This window comes from Colobus angolensis, unplaced genomic scaffold (genome assembly GCF_000951035.1).
Source record: "Colobus angolensis palliatus isolate OR3802 unplaced genomic scaffold, Cang.pa_1.0 Scaffold94, whole genome shotgun sequence".
NCBI lineage: Eukaryota > Metazoa > Chordata > Mammalia > Primates > Cercopithecidae > Colobus > Colobus angolensis.
In genome coordinates, this window is record NW_012123376.1 from 3934725 (window position 1) to 3951555 (window position 16831).

At 32.6% G+C, this 16831-nt stretch overlaps 1 protein-coding gene across 1 annotated transcript in view; it reads left to right on the forward strand.

The window, feature by feature from the left end:
- Positions 1-16831, forward strand: part of DACH1 (dachshund family transcription factor 1) — a 433308-nt gene that overhangs the window by 262446 nt on the left and 154031 nt on the right. The gene's annotated exons all lie outside the window — the stretch shown is intronic.

A 16831-nucleotide genomic window follows, 5' to 3' on the forward strand; every position in this document is an offset into this window, starting at 1 on the left:
ATTTTCCTAAAATAAACATTGAGAGTGATGCACAGCCCAGCCACTCAAGGCACGCGTTTAACACTCACCAGGAGGGAGATTTGGTGTACTGAACACACTAAGTTTCAGATCTCAGAAGGGGCTTTACAACCTGTGGTGTAGGCACACTTCTTTGAGTAGAAAGTATGCCATTAAAATACTGCCCTCTTACAGTGACTTTAAACTAGTGTAGTTGCAATTGTTTTTAGTCAGGACACAGCATGAGAAGCATTTTGGTATTTTTCTGGAGTAATCCACCATTGGTATACATGTCATAATGGGGGAAACCAGTTTCTTCATGAAAAGTAATAGTGATTTTAATCCAATGTCAAAAAAAAAAAATCAATTTTTGCAAAACAAAGAAAAAAGCAACTATTGTGGTGACAGTTATATTCAGTATGTCACTACCAAATTGTAGATGAAAATTATTAAATAGAGAAACTGATCTTAATTTTATTATTTTAATAGCCAGTTAAGTAGCTAATTTAAGTGGTTCTCTGTGAATAAAAAGAAAGCACATAATTGAATAAAATGTATTTTACTAGTTAAAAATATTCAAGCAGCTTATTTTGGCATCACAGAAACACATTCTCAATGAAAACATTGTGTATTGTATTATTAACTCACAGCATATGATCTCCATTTCTGCCTCCCTAGATTTCTCTCCCCCTGGGATAGTAACGATGTGGACTCACACATTTATTATATTAATTAGAAATCACTACCTAATATAATTATTCTGGCATGCACATGGTGAGTACTGAAAATATTATTGACAGAATTTCTCCATTTAACTCTGGTGTTAAAAAGATTTGCATGTCTAAAACAGCCTTGATTAGATATTGTTTTTGACGACTCCGCTCAGTGTTTTACTAGATGCACATTAAGCATGAGGACTTTTAGCACGTCTGAAGTAACATCTGCTCTGTCTTTTTGTTGCTGGGTTCATGGTATAATTAGCTCTATATTTCACCAAATACAATTTTGCTCCCATGGCGGACAAAGCAGCATGAAGAAAACATAAATAATTGCAGATTAGAGAAACAGAAGGCAAAGTGGGTGTAGATGGCTTTGATAACAAAGGGTTAAGGAGAATAGAAGGTCAACTCATTATTAAGAAAAAAAAGAGGCAGTTAAAATTAGATATGGTCTTTGTAATTAAAGAAAACACACACAGATTTTCCTTCTAACAATGTTTTCTATTTGGCTAAATAGTTTAGTGACTTGCAATGATTTAGTATATTTTATATTTATTTAGAAAACACTTCAAGAACTGTGCATGCTTAGATACACAAAATAAAATTTAATTGTTAAAGGAAATGTTGAAAAGATACAGGAAATTTTGTGTTGCTTTCCAGAATGTAAAACATTATTTTTTTGATAGTGCCACATTTATAGAGTCAAATTAGCTCAATGTAGCGAGCTAGTCAGGTATCCATAGCCTGATATTCTGATTTTACTGTGCCTTCAATTAACAATTAGTCAATATATTTGCATGAGCCAAGGGTATTCAGTGCATACTATTAAATGTTCATTAAATTTGTAACTGTTTACTGTATGAAAATATCTGGCTCACTCATGCCTCATTGTTTAGCATTACACAATTACATAAAAGAATATTGCATAATATATATAAAATATGAACAAGAGTCAAATGTTGAAATAGTATATTCTGGCAACCCATAACATGAGTTATTGAGCTTTTTAAAAATACGCTGTATGATCCATGATTACGTTCGTTTCATTCATGTGAAACGTAATTATTCTCGTCTTTTACTTTTAGACTACAAACTGTAAAACATTTTGACCTGATAATAGGGTACTGACATTTACTTTATTTCAGTCAGAAAAAAAGTCCACAGAAATCCGTAAAACAAAGCATAATGTTTTGTTTAGAAAATAGACAGGTGGAGATTTTGTTCTTACAGGTGTTCCTCCAATAGTACAGAATAAGGAAGAATATAGAAATGTATCCTACTTCACTCTATATCTGAAGAATAAAATTCATATTAACTAGAACAATACAAGGCAAATAAATGAACAGAAAGCAAGAAAAAGTCATACCTTACTATGTAGTGTTGCGTTGAAGATAGTTTCATAAATATTATAAAAAATATTTTTCCACTATGTGTTTTCCTGTTGAAGAAAAAGGGACAAAATATTTCTGTACTATAAGGGTATATTTTTCATATGATTAGCAAGTTTAAATATATTAATTCCACTGATAGTATCTGGGAGATTTTACCGTATCCCTGTGAACTCCAGATGTTCTTGTCCAGTTTGCTTCAGGCTGAGAAAGAGATTGAAGAGGTGCAAGGACCCATGTAAATAAACCATTTCCAGAAGACAAGTGCCACCAAAGAACACTGCATTATTCACCTATTAATTATTTGGTTTTCTTTTATCTTTGTTGGATAGATAGATAATAAAAAGCAAATCCTATTTTGGCACAGATATGAATATTTAAATGGCACTTTTTTTCCCGGAATTATGGCACCTGAGTTGAAAGAGACCTTATGGTTGAACTAGTTCTTAGACTCTTCTGGAGAGCTTAAAAAAAAAAAATAACTGGAGTTACACCTAACCAACAAAATTATAATCTCTAAGGGTGAGGGCAATGTATTGATTTTTTGTTGTTGTTATTTCAGGTGATTCTAATGAAAAGGCAGGTTTGAGAATGACTTAATTCTAGTCTAATTGCCTTTTCGTGATTGAGCCCTCTTTATATACTTTTAAAAAATATAAACTTGAAAACCATTGGTTATCTCATGTCCATTATACCAATCCATCTGTGGATAACTTTGACGGTTAGAAAGAATTTATGTAATTTATACATAATGGCCATTCATAATGTGAGAGTCCTTTAGGTGTTTGAAGAAAACTGTAGTGGATCCTTGATTTTTATTGTGCTATTTTATATATAAAATGATTTCCTGGATCCTTGTTTTATAATTATATAAATATGCATGTATACTTGTATATATACACATGACATATAACAAAATAATATATAATCATTGTAGTTATAAGGACAAGTAAATCAAATTATATGGAAAGCCTTTAGTTAATTAAACATATCTGACTATATCTCAGGATCTGGGCATATATAGTGTGAAAAACTAGAAAAACTTTTTATTCTAAGTTTTAGTCCAGCCAGTAGTAGTGGCTTACTTATGTGGTCATTATTTCTGATTGAATATAACTTTTGTTTATGCTTTGCAGTATTTTGAAGAAAAGAGCCAAGAACTTGAAAGTTGTCTTGCCTGGGCAAGCCAGTGTCTAGAAGGATTTTCATGTGCTAATTTTGATTTCTAAATCTACGATCTTTCTACATCAGAGTGTCTTTCCTATTGGTTATATTGATCAAGCATATCTGAATATTTTAGTTGCATTTGGTGATAAATAAACAATTATAGTTCCTCTTTCTGTGAGTTTCAAATAGCTGATCAAGACATTGAGATATTGCATATGACTTTTTTGGCCTTATTCCTTAATACCAGGGACCATGATTTGACACTAGACTGAAAATTATGGTAAAGATATTCATCTGCTTTCTCACGTCAGATATTTTGTACCTTATTACTCAGTGGCATTCTCACATTTTATCTGTGTCCTCTAAATTATCTTATGTGTGTGCATGTGTGTGTGTAGAAATGTGTTTGTGTGTATGAAGAGGTAATACAAAAGGAAAGTCTTTATACACATGTAAACAAAAAAATTAACATTAGTATATTAGCATGAAATCAATGAGAGGGTTATTGACCATTTCCCATGTTAATAAGGTTACTGATTCAAAATAGTGTAATACAGAAAGCAAGGAGGTTTACCATTCAGGAGAATTAAAGTCAATTTTATTGTGTGCATATGTAGCAAGATATAGGTGGAGAGACGTATTAATTGACTTTTCCTGCTCTACAGTTCCATTTAAGAAGTGCACAATATAGATTTGAGTGTCTCTCTTAAAACCCTGAAGATGGCACATAAGTAAATTAGATACAAAACTTTTGCCTATTGGTTCTGTTCAGAACAAGGGAAGAGGTGCCATTTTTCTACCCCTGAAAGCCCAGGAATTGTTTAACGGTATTTCCATTGTTCAGGTTGTATAATTCATAAACCTCTTTAATACTGAATTACGTTACAGTTAATGAAATTTTACTCCTAATTCATTTGATTTAGCTACATTTAGCTACATGCTTGCCTTTAATTTTGGGTCAGAGAATTTCAGCAATTTTTTCTGAAGTAGTATTAGATTATTTAAAATATGTGAATAGTTCAGTCCCATCATTCTGCTAAAACTCATTTTTCAAATGAATGCTCAGATGTATTTTTATTTATATCATCAGCATGAAGTTTAAAATTATAATAATTTTATCATGCTTTGACTTATCTTTAGTTTTTATAGTAACGTTTTGCGGTTTAGAAAAATGACATGTTTAGAGCTATATCCTTATATAAATAAGAGATTTATCCAAATATAAGAAGAACTCTAATACCTAGACACGTTAAAAAAGTTAGCTGACCCTGATTTGAGAATAAACAAAATATAAAAATAACTAGAGGTAAATTTTTGCTAAGATTATGCTCCTTTACAAATGTGGAAAATTACCAGATTTCTGGTGCCCAAAAGTATCTTTCCCACATAATTTTCACCATCGCTGAGGGAGAGTCTGTTGACTTGCAAGTAGTGCTATTAAATACTATTAAATAGGTTTTCTATTTTGAATATGTGATAAATGATAGTTCAATTTGAAAGAGGGCTGCAAATATAAGTTTTCAAATACAGAGTGGTTTAAATAGGCTTTTGAGGACTGGCAACTCAATCATCGCCCAACTGAGCATTATTTTAGGGGAAAATTTATGATGTAAATCATGAGTGGTTTATATACATTTTCTACATCACAAAAGAGTGCATAGAATCAAAAAATAAGCGTCAGGCTGGGTGCAGTGACTCACGCCTGTAATCCCAGCACTTTGGGAGGCTGAGGTGGGCGGATCACGGGGTCAGGGGTTCAAGACCAGCCTGACCAACATAGTGAAACCCTATCTCTACTAAAAATACAAAAGTTAGCTGGGCATGGTGGCGCACGCCTGTCATCCCAGCTACTCAGGAGGCTGAGGCAGGAGAATCATGTGAACCTGTGAGGCAGAGGTTGCAGTGAGCTGAGATTCTGCCACTACTCCAGCCTGGGCGACAGAGCTAGACTCCATCTTAAAAAAAAAAAAAAAAAAAAGCTAATAAATTTTAAATTGCAACATTTATAAAAATATTCATACTGTGACTTGAGTTTTAGGTTTTTGCAGGTTGCATTACTATGGTCCGATGAAAAAAAATTATAGCTAAGGCATTTTAATATAAAGTGTTTAATTTTATTTCTTTTTTTTTTTTGTATGCTAGTTCTGCCTTTTTTTATTTTTTTTTTTTTTTTTTTTTTTTTTTTTGACAGGATCTTGCTTTGTTGCCCAGACGGGAGTGGAGAAGAGCCCTCTGGGCTCACTGTAACCTCTGCCTCCCAGGCTCATGCAATCCTCCCACCTCAGCCTCCCATATATATATATTTTTCTTTTTGGTAGAAATGTGGTTTCACCATGTTGCCCAGGCTAGTCTGGAACTCCTGGGTTCAAGCAATATGCCCACCTCAGCCTTCCAAAGTGTTGGGACTATAGGCATGCACCACCATGCCCGGTCTGCCTTTCTTTCAACAAAACAATTATCCTCTTGTTAATAATAGAGCCTCCAATTTTTTGAGCACTTACTAGGGACAAGATGCTGTGTTTTACTTGTGTGAAGCTACTCAACACAATGTAACAGGAAGGCAGGGACAACGATGATCATCTTTTGACTTAGTAGGGAACAGAGGCACTGAAAGACCAAATCAATTCCCCAAGGTCACGGATTTGAATTCTGATTGGATGCCAGAGTCTGGAGACAACCCCAGGGTGCACCAATGAGAGCCCCACAGCGAAATCACACTGAGGGAGGTAGAGAAGGGATTTTGGTAGAGGACTTTTCCAACAATGTTTGTTTATACTGGGAAATAAATTGTGTGCGTTTAAACCCTTGGGTCAAATGGTAGGTACTGTATAACACTACTGTGTAAAAACATATGTACAGCTGTTTTGTTTTTATTTCTATTCTTTTTAAATTAATAAAAACTGTATATACTTACTGTGTACATCGTGCAATGGCCAAGTTAAGCCAGTTTACATATGCATTAATTCACATGTTTAACATTTTCTTGTGGTAAGAACACTTAAAATCTACTCTTATAGTGACCTAGTGTTATTTTATAATAGACAATTTGACCTCAAATAAATGTCATGATGTTCTAGCTCAGAAAAACCCTCAATTCATGTTACATCACAAAAATCATAGCTTATTATACCAATTCTGAGAATTAAACCATTGAATAAATTTGAAGTGACTGGCTTGAGTGACATTTATCACTTCAAATACCAGTTTTCTTTCAGCTTGATTTAAACTTACATTTAATTAAATCTTTTGCAATGGAAATTAATATTAAATTTATATGCAATATATATTGACCACCTGAATCATCTTAGGCTATTTGTTAACACCCTCCTTTTATGCCCCCTCCAAGTCTTCAACCTCTCCTTGAGAGTCCTAGCTATATACCTATTTGCCCACAAATTTTGAATGTATGATTTATGCTTCTATAAATTCAAATTGCTGTTTGTCTGCCAAAAATATAATTTTCCCCTCATTAACCTACATTTCCAGTGTTCCGTTTTCTGTGGAGACCTTCTGCACTTGCATGAGTACACACTTGACCTATAGTGCTCTATTCATACCTATACAGTAGCAAATGAAGATGTAGCCCTAATACAAGATGGTGAGATAATTTAACTATTTGAGGGTTAGGCTTTGTGATAACAGTGTCTCGAATTTTCATAAAACAGTAATAGTCTTCCTTACATTATCCATCTCTTTGCTTCTATGCTTTCTGTAAGTCACTTATATTTCTAGCACAGTTATTACAAGTACAATGCATTAAACCATATATATGAACACAGTGCATATAAACCAGACATTTCTACTTGGCTTCCAAAATCCCCAAAGTGTATAAATGCCATGGTATCTTTTCCTCTCCAGTAGGCTATTAGCACTTTGAGGGCAGAATCTTGTTGTCTCTGTATTTCCCAGTATTTGGAGTAGTGACTCACACAGCAAGCAGTGGCTGCTCAGCAAATGAGTTAAATGAATAAATAGTTAATGAATAAGAATCCTGAAAGCAAAAGAATACTAAGCAAGCTATTTTACACTTTCAAGATATACTATTTCCAGTGAAAACCTAAGAAATGAAGTATGAGATAAGTTCATAATTTGAGACCATCTACTTATCCATTTTATTCTTCCAGAAATAAAAATATACATACATGTGAATGTTAGTGTCCCTACTTGTGGACCCTACCCTTCAAAATGGTGATTCAAGTAGGAGTTTAGTATGGGACACCTCTTTAAAATCTCTAAAAAATAAGTTATTGGACCTCTTACTCCAAATCTGTTGATTCTTCATTTTTCTCATATCAGTTATTGGTGACTCCATTTTTCTACATGCAGACTGAAGGTTTGTGTCCCTGAGGGATTCATATGATGAAACCTTAATCTCAATGTGATGGTATTTAGAGGTGGGAACTTTGGGAAGTATTAAGTATGAGGGTGGAGCCCTAATGAATGGGATGTGTGCCGTCCTGAGCAGTGGGCAGAGAGGATACAAGGAGATGTTTGCAGTCTGCAACTCAGAAGAATTTCCTCCTAGAACCTGACATACTGGCACCATAATGTCAGACTTCCAGCCTCCAGAACTGTGAGAAATCTATACTTGTTTACGCCAACAAGTCTTTGGGAATTTTTTTATAGCAGCCTGAACAAACTAAGACACTGTTAATGCCTAAAACCTTGGAACCATCTCTGATTCTTCCCTCTGTTATACATTATACGTGCAACATATCCACAGATCCACCCACTTTCTTTCCTTCTCCATTATCGCCTGCTGGAATTATTGTGAAAGTCTCCTAACTCAATTCCAAGCTTCCTCCCTTCTCCTTGATGGTAACCAGAGTAATCTAGTTAATACAAATGTCAAATCAGGTAGTTTCTCTGCCTGCAATCGGTGAAATAATACAAGCCCTTCCAATAACCTAGAATCCCTTCCATGATTGGGCTCCTGGATTCTTCTTTACCCTGATTCCCTTTCCTTTATCTCCCACCTAAACTCACCTCCAGCCAAACAGGCTTCCTTAACATTTCTCTAATATTCCAGGAATGCATCTGCCTCAGAATCTATGCATTGCCCAAGCATCTTCTTGGGATCCTCTTCACACAGAGATCCATGTATCTTGTTCTCTCACCTCCTGCAAATGCTACCTTCTTATTAAGAATGTTTATACATAACCCTATTTCAGATTGCAACCTGTCTCCTCAATATGTAAATACTCCCTATCCTCCTTCTCTGTTTTATTTTTCTCCATAGCCCTTAACACAATCTGATATGCCATGTATTTTAACTGGTATATAATTACTAGAATGTCAACCTTGTGAGGCCTGGGACTATTGTCCATTTTGCTCATTGCTAATCCTAGTAACTAGAACAGTGCCTACAACTAATTTTTTTTGAAAGAATGAATTAAGAGACATATGTTTTGAGGTGCAAAAACATATGAAAAAATAATACTGCAAAACAGATTCAACCAAGAGAACTTGGGACAGGTTGATTGATATTTAACAAAAGCATTAATGTTTCCGGAAAGACCTAAGGAGAAAAAAAGTCCTCAAAAATCTTTGCACTGAAAAAGTGATGATGAAACAGTTAAAACATTTATTTTCTGAATGTGACATGCTCTAGGAGCTACACATCACTTCCGCTGATGTTTACACATTATGTTACTATAACTGCTTAAAATGTAGGGATTTTTAATTGAATTTTATGGCTGGTCTACATTGTTGACAATAATTTTTATGTTATAGCTTATGAGTTTAGTCATAGAAGGATAGAGAGAAATTTCCATTGATGCAATAAAATATCTATAAAAGTAAAATGGTGTTTCCTTAGTAGGTAGTTATGTTATATCCCTCTAAATCTCTGAGCATGCAATTATAAATAAATGTATTTTGAGAGTGATTATTTTGTAAATTAAATAACTTTCTGTAAAGATTAAGAATTAATGATATATTCCTAGATTTGTTATCTAAAGTATACATTTTACACAATTTTCTTTTAAAAATACCTTAGTAATATATTTACAGGTAGAATCCCAAGACTTTCTAAACATTTTTTTATATTAGAGATGTCTGTATTCAAGTAGATTATTTTAATACACAGCATTTGAAAATAAGTTCAATGTTTATGTCTTTACTAATTAGATTGTATTTAAAACACCGAGTTATGAAAATATGCATTTTGTGTTTTTCTATATTATGTTAATATCTTTTAATCAGTTTTTTAAATGGTCAGTATAGGTTTTTAATGGGAAATTATACTGTTAACCTATACTTATCATAATCAACGAATTAATTGAAATATTTAAGATTTTATTTCCTTAGGAACATTTAGAATTTTTAATTTTCAGAAAATATACTTATTAGTCAAATTCAATATGAACCAAAACTTCACTTCTTCATTCTTCTTCACAGTTATTAATAGTCACTCAAGATATTTTACTTACTTCCTCATGGGAAATGATGATGAAAAACGGGAATGTTCCATTGTTATTGACCTTTAAAATCCCTTAAGTTAAGGATTATGAATACTTTTAGCTCAAAGCATACATAATCTTGCTATTTTCTTTTTCTTCTACATATTCACACTCAACAGCATTTTCTTGAATTTTAAAATGGATAACATTCATTTGACATTTTGCAGTCTAAAAATTAAATTTTCATGCTTGCTTTGAATACATCTGGGAAACTAGAAATGAAATTTTGATAGAAATAAAAATGCCACTGGGAATATTATTGATTACCCAGAATGTGTGGCTTTCATTTACCAATTAAAACATACTAGCTAAGTCATCTGGAAATGGGTTGGCATCTATTCTTTCAATCATTAATATAATAGATAATTTAGATCCATTGTCTGTAAAAGCTTTCAGATGATCATAAAATGTTAGAACATAAAAGATCTGATTAACTTTCTAGAATCTAGACAATTGGAACATCATTTTCAGAGTGTATTAATATCTCCAGATTATAAGACAAGCAGTCACAAAACATTGGTTTGAAAATTTATACTATCTTCAATAAAAGGACGTTCCTCTCTTCCTTGTTAATTGCTAACTTAAAAATAATAAAATTAAAAATAAATCCCCAGTGCCTTTTACATTGTACCAGCTCAATTCCTGGCTTTAGTCAATCTAGCGTTCTATTTAAAACTCTCTAATTCTTCCTATTTTTCTGTGGTGAGGTGCTCTTATGCACTACTTTTGTCCTTGTGTCAAAATCCAAACTCTAAGGCGGCTACCTAACAATTACATGTGCTTTTACATTCTCATATTTTCCTAAAATTGGAAGCATTATATAAATGTTAATTATGATTTATTGCCCTTATTTGGAATGCCAGTTTACTGAATGCCTATTCTGGACTATACTGGGTTAAGTCTAGGCAATTCAAAGACTGAAGATGAAGTCTTTACCTTTAAGAAATTTAAGGAACCTATTGGAGGAAGACTGCTTTTTCTTTTGTGAAAATTGAGATTGTCGTATTCTACCTGGATTTCCAGAATTTATCAGTTTTAATAACAGTTTCAAATTGTATTCCTTTTTACTTGTAATGCTCATACTGTATTAGCTATTTTTTGGTATTGAAATCTGCTCCTCTCAAATCATAATATTTGTGAAGAATGGCCATAATTTCCTTTCTAGAGCTATTATAAATTCCAAATTGCCATGGTAAATTCTCCTTTTTTTTTTTTTTTGAGATAGAGTCTTGCTGTGTCTCCCAGACTAGAGAGCAGTGGCACGGTTATGGCTCAACGCAACCTCGACCTCCTGGACTCAAATGATCCTCCCACCACAACCCTTCGAGTAGCTGGGACCACAGGTGGATGTTGCCATGCCCAGCTAGTAGTTTTAATTATTTTTGTAGAGATTAGATCTCTCTTCATTGCCCAGACTAGTCTTGAACTCCTAGGCTTAAGTGATTCTTCCACCTTAGCCTCCAAAAATATTGGGATTACAGGCATAAGCCATGGCACTCAGCCCCTAATTCTCCTTTTTAAAATTTTCAAAATACTTCTTTCTCCTTCTCATGCCATTTATATAGCAGGTGCTTTGTTTACACTCATCATCTAACCTATTTGATAATGTGCCACTTCTCTTTGATTATTGCTATATACACAGAATTTTTAAGACTGCGAAGGTTAAATAGATAGCCACACCTAACTTTTCCTAATTTCTGTACTTTGTCTGCTACCTCACAATGAATAATAAGTAGTTATTCCCTGTGAGGTAAAATTAAGTCTAGAGAAAAAGTTCCTTTTTTTTTTTTTTTTAAGTAGCTTTTTTTGGATTCTGTTGTTTGGCCTGGCAGTATTACAATGACTTTGTGTAAGAAATGTTAGAGTAACTTTTATAATCTTGTTCTTATTTTCTGAAGTCATACTAGGGCAGTATTTGATTTAGTAAATTAATATAACCTGGATGTTCCAAATACCTTAAAATGTCATCAGATACTACAGTATTTCTTAAAGTGTGGTTCCAGGTCCCATGGAAGGGAGGGTTCCGAAAATACTTCCAGGGAGTCCAAGAAGTCACATCTAATTTCATAATAACGCTAAGATATTATTTACTTCTCTTAAACTGTCATTCCTTCATGAGTATACAGTTGATTTTCAGAGGCTACATGACTCATTTCATCACAACAGGGTGAATGCAGAAGTGGATGTCAAAATCTGGGTGACTTCTTTCAAGCCATGTAGTAAAGAGTTTTGCAAAAGTGTAAAACAAAATGTTTTGCTTCTTATTATATTTTTGGAAATACATGCATATATATTTAAGATTTTTAAAAAACATTTCCCTTGCTAATATGGTAACTATTTATAATCCATGTATGTAAACAAGTCCTGAAACCAAGTTGTTTGAAAATTGCTGATCTATAGATCTATGGATTATAAAAAAGCTCACGATTTTTTAAAATCTATATTAGAAATCCTCATGTATTTTCAGTAAGTTTTATTCTAGAGTTTTCTTTAAAATTGCTTATAGTCAGTGGAAGTAGTGTGAAGGAGAATAAAATAGTTTCAAATGAAAAAGTGGGAAACTGAGGCCGGGCGCAGTGGCTCATGCCTGTAATCCCAGCAGGTTGGGAGGCCAAGGCAGGTGGATCACTTGCGATCAGGAGTTTGAGACCTGCCTGGCCAACATGGTAAAACATTATTTCTACTAAAAATACAAAAATTAACTGGGAATGGTGGCACATGGCTATAATCTCAGCTACTTGGAAGGCTGAGGATGGAGAATCACTTGAACCCGGGAGGCAGAGGCTGCAGTGGCCTGAGATCGTGCCACTGCACTCCCGCCTGGTTGACAGAGCCAGACTCCATCTCAAAGAGAGAGAGAGAGAGAGAGAGAAGAGAAAAACTGGGCAATTGTAGATGACTTTATAAGCAATATGATTCTCTCAGGAAGGCTGACAATGAAGATGAATGAAAAGTTATTTTCAATATCTCTGTTGATTTTTAAATTGTTGTTAGATAATATCCTATTTTCCCACACTCTTGTAATTAAAATGTCAGTCCAAGCAGGAATCTTTACTAAACTTTTTTTATGCATTTTCATTCATCCAACTAACATTTAGTAAGGGTCGTCTCTGTGTAAGGCTTTCTAGTCTATAGCTAGTTCCAAATGAATATGAAAATGTACTCTTCACAACTTTCATTCAAACTATATAACAAATGGCAGATCTGAGATTCAAGCCTGCAGTACAACCAGTGAGGCCAGATTGTATATTTATCCATCAAACTTTAACTCTTTGAAATTGAGAAATTTGGTTCAGTAAACACATATTGAATATATGTTATATGCAAAGAATTCTCATCTACCTTGTCAAAGCAAGGCTTTACTTTATTAAGATATGTGTACTCTCCAAATAATTTAAAACACAATATAAGTATGACTTTTGTGGTAAACCATGAGAATGGTTTTCCTTTGATCCTCTTCTTAGATTCATGATATAGGAACTTGGCTTAATTATATTAATGATTTTTTGTGAGTATATGTAACAGATTTTCTTTTACTTATTGATATGAGATGTTTATAGTGCACTGTGTGGCTTGTGAACCCAAGAATACTTTATGTTTTTTAATCTGAAGAACAGCCATAATATTTTCTTTGTATTAATTTTCACCTCTTTAGATTTCCATAGAGGACATTTCTAAGATTTATGTATAGCATAAACACTTCTTTTAGTTAATTGTAGAAGTTTAACACTGACTATATTTACAGCCCCGTAGGTATAGTTGAAAATGTCCATATTAAACAGAATTGCTCTCTGGCATGGTTTAAGAAAATGAACTGTGTTATTAATTATACTTTTAGCATAAATGTGCTGTCATTTACTGAAATGTAAAAAAGGAAAATCAGTGATAATGATGATAATATAAAACATCAATTATATTAAGTTAGCAAATTTTGTTCTTTTTTCAGTATTTGATGATTTATGCTTAATGAGGCTAGAGGTTGAAGTTTATTTCAGTATGATGGAATTTCTAGATTTATAATTACTATTATACTAATATCAGGCCTTTTTAGGTGAACCAAAATGTCAATATCAATGAATTGAAAGCTATATTCCCAAACTGAGTTATGGAATTGTGTAACCATATTCACATTTTTAATACTGATTAGCTTCACTCCTAGAGTAAAATACTGACTTACAGCATACAAAATGAATATATAATTTGACTTAATGAAAATGAGATCATCATTTATTTACTATGTTTATCAAAATAAAATTTCATATTTTTAAAATATGGGCTACCAAAAGCTGAAAAGAAATAATCTCTGTGGTATTTAAAACTACAGAAGTAATAATTATCACTATTTTTCAATTAATATTTCTCCTTTTCTTAAGCACTTTTAGGGATACTTAAAGCATAGCTCAAAATTAGAGTTGACAATTTCAAATACAAACCAACCAACAGTGTAATAAAATCAATACTTACATTTCCCTTGAGGCCACTATTTACTGTTTGCTGCACCATTTCCTTAATGGAATGGCAGTTATGTTTGCAGAAACCTTGTAAGTACCATTTTTATGTTTTAACTAAAAGCAGCTTTCTTGAAGAAGTATGATAAAGAAATTCTTGAGTTACTATTAAAAATTGTCATAACCATTTAGTGGTTCACATGAGTGCAGAGAAGGCAGCCTTCTTTTTTATTTTTATTTTTTAATAAACCCTATTGCATTGATAGGGAGTGATATTTTGCTAATAATGGTAATATGTCATTTATATCTTTATTATGATGGACATTGACTTAATATTTAAACATCTCACTATATTTAAACAACTTGCCCCATTTAAATAAACACATTTGCAGTTACTAGGTTACATTTCATTTATGGATTGCTTTTGGCAGATAACTATAGAAAAAATTAAAGAAAGGGAGGACAATAAAGCAAAATGGCCATTTATTTATCTTCACACAGTAAAATTATTGTCAAAATGTGATTGACAAAGTGATTTACTAATCTCATTTAACTGATTAGTGTTTTTATTGTTAGAATTGGTCAGTAATTTCACTTTTTGTTCATTGTTTTGTATTATTTTTTACAAAAAATGACTTTTTTTTTACTAAATAACTTCAGAATTCTAATAGATTATCATTTGTCTGTTTCTTTTTTTACTGCACTTTATATTGCATTTGAAATTGTCTAATATGGTATTCTTATGTGAATGCTTTAGGTAGATTTGCATTTTGAAGGATTTAATCAAAGTTAAAAAATCAAGTTATTTCTATATTTGCTTTTGGTTTTGTATTCAAGATAATAATAGCATGAGAATTATTTAAAATGAAACTCCCAGAGGAGTTTATGTGTGACAAAACTTTGTTTTTATTAGTAATTGTACAAACTTAAGTAGAGAAGTTGTGTGAACAGAATTCCTGGCCTTTTTAGAGGACATATTTTGAAACAGGATATTGAAAATAAAGTCCATTGGCCAACTCAAGTCTTTTTACATGATGATGTCAGCAACTATGTCCTGTGATAAAGCTGCAGTATTTTCATGACAAAGAAAAATTCATATCCACATCTTTAATAAACGGAGGGAAAAAAGCATTGTTAGTAGATTCATTCGTTCCCATCTAAACCTTTGTAGCTTCTCTCAAACTGTAAATATTGAGAATAAGATCAGAATAAATATGGTATTGCATCAAAATTAATCGCTAAAGTTATTACTTACGGTGTCACATGTATTCCACATTCAGGCTTTTCACTCAAAGCTTTGAAGAGCCCTGCAGGACCAACCAAATGTAATTGATACAGAATCATTGCTACACAACAGCTGCAGTTACAAGGTGCTGCAGCTTTCACTTTAATCTACCTTTCTTTCTGAGAGTTTATTATGTTTTTGAATTTATTCTTTTGTAGATCTGGGAGCTATCTTTTTTATGGAAATTAATCTTTTTAGAAGATTTGTACTCTCTTTTTCAAACACTAATACATTCATTCAAGTATCCTATTATTCAGATCCAGCTGGCTTTTATCTGGTGATATTTACTTCAAAAAGCCAAGTTAAATGGTATCATAGATTAATTCTCAGGGCACAGGAAAGCTTTTTTAGAGAAAAACATGATTTGGTAATTACTTGAAATATCATAAAAAAATCACAGAAAATGTCAAAATGTGTTGTATAATCCATCATAATAAGAAACTTCAAAAAGTTGTTTCACTGAAGATGTGGTATTCCAAGTCCATCACAAGTTTTTATTTCAGTCAAATATTATATAACGCATAAGTTTGTTTGAGGTTTTAACAAACTATATCATGAATTTTAGTTTTCTGTTGTTTGTTCACACAAAGCAGTGAAACTTCAAAAGGGGCATTATCCACTGCTATCTCTTACATAAATCAAACTGGAAATAAGACACATTTTACAATTCAATTTAAGATCCCACTGAGACAATAATGTTGCAAGCTGTGCATTTTGCAAAGTAATATAGTAATGTCTAGTTTGCATTTTTGAAAAACCAAATTAATCACACTTTATTGAATACGTTGGAGCAAACCTAAAATTCATCTATTATTAAAAACTTGTGCAACAAACACAAACTATATTTTATACATAAAGGACAAACTCATTTATTCATTAGGATAAAACACTTGGAGTTTGCATTTTGTAACTATGAAAGAAATGACATTTGCTCTTGGGGCTTTTTTGAATTTTTAAAAGCAGTCTACTACGCACAGTAAGCTGCTTGAAACTATTTCAGCATGTTAAATTGTACCAGGTTTTAAGCTTTCCAGATAAAAATAGAAATTTAACCAAAAACTTTGGGCTATGAAAACAAAAATCATTAAAGTAAGCGATATAATGTGAAAGGACAACTCACACAAATGAAAATAATCACATTGGATATTATTTTACATGTGAGAAACCTAAAATAGTATGATTATTTGATGGCTTTGATGAGGAAGAGAAAACTCCTCCTGGGCAGAATGAAGGCTCATCAGGCTATTTGATTTTTTCAGGCTGAAGATAATAAGTACTTTCTGCATGTACATATTTTTAGGTGTGCAATTCCCTAAAGTATTAGATATAAATTTTTGTGATATCTTTTGGAAATTATTGCCTACTA